Source organism: Carica papaya, chromosome 7 (genome assembly GCF_054855325.1).
Source record: "Carica papaya isolate Zhongbai chromosome 7, ASM5485532v1, whole genome shotgun sequence".
Taxonomy (NCBI): Eukaryota; Viridiplantae; Streptophyta; class Magnoliopsida; order Brassicales; family Caricaceae; genus Carica; species Carica papaya.
In genome coordinates this window covers 15326086-15334131 of record NC_142315.1, presented here as the reverse complement: position 1 = coordinate 15334131, position 8046 = coordinate 15326086, and the positions used below count along the sequence as shown (strand labels likewise).

Sequence of the window (8046 nt, the reverse complement as noted above, 5' to 3'; positions counted from 1 at the left end):
TAGTTGGAAGATGCTCGAGATAATTCAAGGTCTCCAATTAAATCATTACAGTAAAGGTGCATAGCTTACCTAAACTCGGATCTAACCCGCACTCTTCATGAGAATTTAGAAAGCCTAGTCTACGGATCCTGAAATTTTAAAGTGCATAGATAAGTTTATATCCGATGAACCTCGTGACTTTAGAATAACCGATGATGGACTTTATAGGTTTCGAGATCGAATATGGGTACCTAGCGACCATGAGCTCAGGTTGGATGTTCTGAAGGAAGCACATGCATCCAAGTTGTCTATCCATCTTAGAAGTATAAAGATATATCGAGATTTGAGGCGCTATTTCTGATGGCCTACTATGAAAATGGATATTGTTGAATTTTTCTCCTGATGTCTCACTTGCAAACAGATCAAGGTAGAGCATTAGACACCCATTGGCCTTCTGCTAGGTCTCCCCATCTCAGAATAAAGATGGGAGCATGTGACTGTTGACTTTATCATAGGATTGTTGAAGACTAATTCATATCGTAATGATATTTGGGTTTTTATGGATAGATTGACCAAATTTGCCTATTTTCTTACGGTCAAGAATACTGATTCAACTAGTAAATAGGCCAGGTTGTATGTGGAGGAGATTGTCATACTCCATGGTGTCCCAGCTTTCGTGGTTTTAGACAAGGATTCTCGTTTTACTTCTCATTTTTAGGAAATTTTTCAAGAAACTATTGGCTCTAGCCTATACTTTAGCATTGCTTACTATCCACAAACTGATGGATACTTTAAACGAACAATTCAGATACTGGAAGACATGCTACGTGTCAGTGTACTAGATTTTAATGGAAGTTGGGTTCAATATCTCTCCCTTGCCAATTTTGCTTACAACAACGACTATCACACCAGTATTAGTATAATTCCATATGAAGCTATCTATGGTTGGCCTTGTCGTTCCCAAACTTGTTGTAATGAAATTGGGAACAAGCATCTCCCTAGAACGAATTATGTGTAGGAGACTGTCGACAAAGTTGTCGTCATTCATAATAACCTCATTATCGCTCAGAATCGTCAGAAGAGTTATATTGATAATAGAAGGAGAGCTTTGGAATTTGCTACTGATGACCACATTTTCCTCAAGATCTTTCTCAATAAGGAAAAAATGCGGTATAGGAAGAGAGGAAAGTTGAGTCTTCATTGGGCCATTTGAGATTTTAGAGCATATAAGCCTCGTGGCATACTTTATTGTTTTACCCCCTAAATTTTCTATCTTACATGATGTTTTCCATATCTCTATACTTAGGAGATATCACCATAATCCTTCTCACATCATCCTGCATCAGCAAACTCTTGTCCGTTCGGGCATGGATTATGTGGAATACCGTACTGAGATCACTGATTGGGTGGAGAAGGTTCTGAAGAACAGGAGGATTCAAATGATCAAGGTATTATGACAGAATCATGCTCTGGATAAAGCTACATGAGAATTGGAAGATAAAATATGAGACAAACATCTCGAGTTATTTTAATTTTTTTCAAATTTGGAGGACCAATATTTTGTAACTTGGGGAGGATGCAACACCCAGAAGCATCTATATCCAAAGGCCATGTTTAAACTTTATGATTTTACTTAATTATAAATTTTAATGATTAATTTTTAATTTTAATCGGTATTCAAAATTTTAATTATGTTTGACCTTGACCTTATTTTAATTTAATTTTTTGAATTATTTTTATTTTTGCATAAAATTTATATGGAAAATTTCAAGAAAAATGAAAAAAAACAGAAAATAAAAAATGGAAAAATCAGTGTGAAAAAACCCTACAAACATACGGGAATGGCCTGCCTGCCCATGCCCGCACTCGCGTGCATGCTCGTGCCCGCACGCCCCAGTGCCCACACCCACACTCTCGTGTGCCTGTGTGCCTGCGAACGCAAGCCAGTTAAGTGCACGGGGCTGTCATGATGCGAACGTGATAGTGCGTGCATCTCAGCACACGTGTTGACTGTCACGTGAACTTGATAGCACGCACACATGTCAACACGCGTCTGCTAGCTGTCACGTTAACGTGACAGTGCACGTGCGCCAACCTACATCATGCCTTTGCTCTTGCGTGCCTGCACAACGTCCATCGACAGTGGGCGACTCCGCACGCGGTCACTTATGACCGACTGACGAACGGGCTGTCTTGTCTATCTATCATGTCTACCCAACCATGCGTGCATTTGTACCATGTGGCGTGCATGCTCATCGCATGTGGAAGTCTAGTCAGTCAGTTGACCGACCGACAGCCGCCGATTGCCCATGCGATTTGATTGCCCCGTTTGCTCGAAAAATCTATATAAAGGGCCCTCTCCTTCCCTTTCACTCACACATTTCTTCTTCCTTAATTTTTAGAGAGAATTTAGGGAAATTTTGTGAAAAAGTTAAGGGAGACAGGGAATTTGGATTTCTTCGTATTGTTTACAAATCACCGAGCAATCTGTCCATTCTTTTTCTGTTAGGACTTCGGAAAGCATTAAAGGTTTCGGTAAGGGAGTTTTTAGTTTTTTCTCGTACACTTCTAAACAAATTTCAGATAATTGATGTATGACTTTTGATTTGTCTTGATGCATGAAATTAAACATTTTTTATCAACTATATGATACGAGTGGATATATATGTTTGTATGTTTTTTTAAAAATGAAAATACATGTTTAATCGAACTTCGATGATAGATGATGCATGTGCGAATTTGGTGCTCTACTTTACCCTTAGGTGATAGTGGAGAAGATGAACCGATGGCGAAATATAAGTGTAAAGGCCTCTTTAGGCCAAGATATGTTGATTGGACCCCCGTCGAGTTCCAAATTCATGATTATTTGTGAATCAAAATCAGTAAAAAAAGAGGAAAAAATTGAAAATCTGTTTGACCATTATCATGGGGGTCTTTTGTTTCTGTATTTCTATCTATATTTGGATCTGTCGATGAACCACTCCTCGTGAATAGTAATGGCATTCCCTCTAATGAGAGTGGATTCGTGATTGACTGTAGGGGCCACAGTGGTAAAGTATGCTCATGATCATTAGTCTTATCTGTTCTGGAATGAATATTGGTGTTTGCATGCATGGTATCTAAATTAACATGATCCATTAAGTTTTTTATCTCTGAGGAGTTCTGTTTTTTCCCTATCTAGTCTGAAAAGACGTGAGATGACCACTCTTTGTGGATGATGGCGTGCGCTCTGATGAGAGTGGTGACACGATATGATTGTAAGAATGACATTTGGCGACATATGACTGTGAGTATAGTTTACATGTAGGACCACTATGGTTGGCATGGCCGTGGTCATAGTACGTGTCATGTTTTGGTAAGTCGTAAATATATTGTAGTTTAACAAGCCATAAATATACTGAAAATGATATGAAATGAATTTGTCATTATACAATGATAGTCGAGAATTTGTACTGCCCTCAGTAAATAGAGGTCGGAACGGCTTCGTGCCAAGAATAAGTAAAAAAAAACATGATATGATATGATTTATTTGATTTTCTCTATTATATACATAACATGATTATATGTTTGATGTGATTGACTTGATGTTGATATTTTTCTAAATAAAATAAAATATTTTCTTTATTATTGAAATAATTGCACGTGCACATTCCCCGATGGTAAGCGGATAAGGTATTATTTTTAAGTTAATTACTTTTAAAATCTTAGTAATGTCACTTAAATACTATTTTTTTTTACTGAATATATGGAACTCACTATTTTGAATGCCTTCCTAGATGAGGACGATAATGAGGAACCGCTTGTTGACTTACCAATTGAAGGTTATGAGGATCCCGTGGATCTATGAACCATTACGAGTGCATATTTTGTTTTACACTCTAATGAATCTAACTTTTGAAGAAGCTTGTATTTTCTTTTATTTCGCCTCAATATTATAAGATTTGGAACTCAAATTTTATTTTATAAGGGATTGTAATATATTTTTATTCCGCTGCATATAATTATTTTAAATGCATTCATATCTATTATTATATCTGGTATCCTTATGCTTTAGTTACTATTTAGGATGTTGTGGGAATCAATTGTTGAAGCTAAACAGCTCTTAAAATGGAAAATTTAACCTGAAATACAATTTTGCTTTTGCAACATTACTTAGGCAAGTTGTAGAACAAATTTCCATTTCAAAATCTTTTTCTTCGTGTATTTGAGTCCAGATTTTGATCTTCCTTGAGGTGAGATAAGTAATAGTTTAAGTGTTACAAATACGGATTTCTAGATTGCATGCCATTAAGTAAATCTTTTCAAAACTCAAAAACAAAGTTACATTTTAAAGGAAAAAGGATGAGTGAGTTCATGTTTGCATTTTGATGATTCTATATTCTGTTTGGAATGATTTGTAATGTTGTTGAATGATAAATGAATGTTGACAAGCGAACTAGATGATGATTTGGGAAAACAAAAATGAAAATTGGGAGGATTGGTATACTATGAAGATTATAAGGTATGGGAAATGGTGGGTATTTGGAAAATAATAATAAAACTTAATAAATTAGGAAATTAGAAAATAATTAATTAGAATGGAAATGGTGAATGATAAAAAAATGGTAAAATTTAAGCTCAAAGAAGATTTACAAAAAGAAAATTTCAGATTAATTGGAATGGGAATTTTGAATGATAAAAATGGCAAAGTCTAAACTGAAAAGAAGATTGGGCAAGAATTATATAATAAGAAAATAAAAGTTTAAATAAAATAAAATTTAAACTAGATAAAATAATTTTTTTAAAAAAAAAACACAAGACAATAATGAAATAAATTTGAAGCATTCAATTAAAAAGAATAAAATTAAGAATAAGATAATTAAAATAATGAAATTTACTCTAAAAACAATTAAGTGAAATAAGTAAGCTAATTAAAAATCAAAATAAATAATAATTTAATTTATGGTAATTAATATAGGATAACATAAAATTTAAGAAAAAAAATATTAAATAGTCTAAAAAAAATAAAAAATACAGTGTCCAGTTAAATCTGATTCACAATTTTCTTGGAGGGATATTGAGGTTAATAGAGAAATCACTAGACTTTGGGTGTGATATTGGGTTCCAGTTTGTAATTAGGTTCAGTGGCATGAGGACTTAGAACCGATTGCTATTCATGGTCCTAAAGCTCAAGGACATAGATGATAGTGACTGGAGTAATAACTGATTGATGACGACTGAAGAATACTAAGTGAATTTTATGTGTTTATTCACGTCTTTATTGTTACTAATCAATTGCACTTTCACCCTTAACTAGTTGGTAACCTGTACCTTCCATAAAAATAGTGTTAGCCGCTGCACGCGTAGATTTATAATCAGTGAAACTAAAATTAAGATAATAACTTGGTATTAAAACTGTGTCAGAAGATGTGTCTAGTCCTGGTTGTGTGTGTGAGTTATGAAAGCACAAAGAATGTGGTATTGATCATCATTGGCCATTGAATGGTTAGCAAGCAAATTGAATAGTGTGGAAATGATTGTTTATAAGAGCCACTTCTTCACTATGCTATTGGACTCATCATAATGTGGGAACAGTCATGCACTCAGACTTGTGGATCCACTGGATCGTCATAGACTTCCAAAGGTAGGTCAGTCTACGGTTCCTCACTTTCTTCGTCATCTAGGGGGGAGGCATGGAAAGAGTAAGTTCCATATATTCAGTAAGGAAAATAGTGTTAAATTAACATTGTAAAATTTCAAAAGTTAGTTATTTTATCTTACCATTTAACTTCCTCGCTTACCTATCACACATTATAGAAAACCATTTATTTGTTAAAAAAACGATATGTTAATACAAATAACCAAACATACATCATACCAGATAATAGAGAAAATTAAATAAATTATGAAGTGCTCAAATTTTTGTGTCATGCTTCGTGAAGTCATACAACTTCTATCTCTGAGGGCAGATACAGATTTTCAACTACCCAAGTGCAATTAGTAGATCAGATATAGATATGACAATTTGTTTATGCCCATTTCCCACTGGCCAAACCATGGTAAGGTCTATGACCACGACTGTACCAACTATAGTGACCCTAACAGATATCTATAGTCATGACATTACTTAGCCACGGGTGACCTCTACAGATAGTGTGATACCACTCTCGTCAAAGGGTACGCCATCATCTACTAAGAGTGGTTATCTTACGTCTTTCCAGACCAGATAGGGGAGGAAAAAACAGATACCCTGAAGGGTAAGGGGAATAAATACCCCTCAGAAGTAAAAAGTCTAACGAGACACTTGATGCAATATGCATGTCAATACAGATATACTTTGGACTATATAGTCTTCATTCCACTTTTCTCTTTTTCTTTTCTTTTATACTTTTTACTTTTACCGATTACATATTATATTTATTATACGCAAATTCATCAAGTGTCTGTAATTCATATAGCAAGCTTGAAAACAAGAACAATTTGACTCATTTGAACACAAAGGCATACAAAATAGAAAAAATAACAATCATATTAACTTAGCTTATCTAAAAATACTCCTTAAGATGTCAAAGAGATACTAGATTCCTTACCAAAACTGTGATGCTTTTCCCTTCTCCGTTCTCTTTACTTTCTCTCCTTCTCTCACTAGACTACTATCCCTCTCTCTAAAGCTTTGAAAAATCGAAGAATGAAAGCGTGGAGAGGAAGGGAAGGGGGAGGGCAATTTATACACTTTTACAATTGTCGGATTCACGCCAAGTGGTGAAATTCAGTTAAGTAAGAGGAAAAAAAGATGCTCGACATGAAAAACAAAGAAAGAGGGCCTTCTCTATCAGTAGTAGTGGCGTGCTGCCTAAGTTAGTGGCGGCGCACTACCCGAGGTGGCAGTGCCCCCACCGGTGTACTGTAGGCTAGCCTACAGGTGCATAGGACTCGTGCCGCCCGCACAGGGCCAAGGTGCACTGGGCGCCTCACATGCAGGCCTGCTTCGCACAGGGCCTATCCCCATAGGCCTACTACGTAGATGGCGTGCACACAGTGTGTGGCACCTATCGGCACACAAGGTGATGCACAGACGCCTCGCTTGTGTGTGACAGGATGCGCGTAGGTCCTTACCCTGCACCGTGCGCGCGAATAAGACGTGCGAGCTGTGCACACATCCTGTGCATGGGTGCGGAGGGGACGTGCGCGCTGTGCGCACCTCCTGTGCATTTGTGCGGAGGCGACGTGCGCGCTGTTCGCACATCCTGAGTGTGCATGCATGCGGAGGGGTCGTGCGTGCATGCACAACGCCCAACACCCGCGTGGGCAACCAGACTCCCCACAAGATTTTTCCCGTAAGATTTTCTTCCTGATTCATCATTTTTTGATTTTTTTCAAATTTTCTATTTAATTTAAATGGGTTAGAATAAAATTATTTAAAATAAAATAAAATAAAATAAAATAAAATAAAGTTAAATAAATAAAATTAATTAAATAAAAATCAACTAAAATTATAAATTACGATAAATATCGAGCAGTGTAAATTAATTAAGTTTAATGGCCAAAGGCCCGTATAAAAAGGGTTTCCAAATCATTTTAGCACAATAATGGGTTGGGCGTTACATCCCCCCACGTTAAAAAATTTGGTCTCTAAATTTATCTCTAATATGTTTGAAAACTTTTTCCTCATTTTGTCCTCCAACTCCCACATTGCTTCTTCTGGGGTATGATGCTGCCATCGTACCTTCACCATGAGAATTGTCTTGTCACGCAAGACCTTATCTGTCCACCTGAGAATCTCCACGGGAACCTCTTCATAGATCATATTAGTCTGTACCTGAACCTCATCGTGATGAATAGCATGAGAAGGATCAGGATAGTACCTTTTGAGCATCGAGATATGAAAAACATCATGCAGACCCGTGAACTCTTGGGATAGAGTGAGGTTGTATGCCACGGATCCAATACGCTCGATGATCGAAAAAGGTACCACATAACGATGGCTCAACTTTCCTCTCTCCCCAAATTATATCTTACCTTTGTAGGGGTAGACTTTTAGGAAAACTTGCCAAGGCAAACTCCAAGGGTCGCCTACGATTATCGTCA

General features: G+C 36.5%; 1 long non-coding RNA gene across 2 annotated transcripts; it reads left to right on the top strand.

Annotated features, from left to right (window-relative positions):
* The first annotated feature begins 1924 nt into the window (after positions 1–1924).
* LOC148252994 (uncharacterized) lies at positions 1925–4012 on the top strand. 2 transcript variants are annotated; one of them, XR_015813634.1, is made up of 3 exons: positions 2345–2514; positions 3161–3334; positions 3756–4012. It is a non-coding gene; the product is annotated as an uncharacterized LOC148252994 (long non-coding RNA). The 2 variants fall into 2 exon arrangements; XR_015813633.1 differs by having other exon boundaries at positions 1925–2514; positions 3161–4012.
* Positions 4013–8046: the final 4034 nt, after the last annotated feature.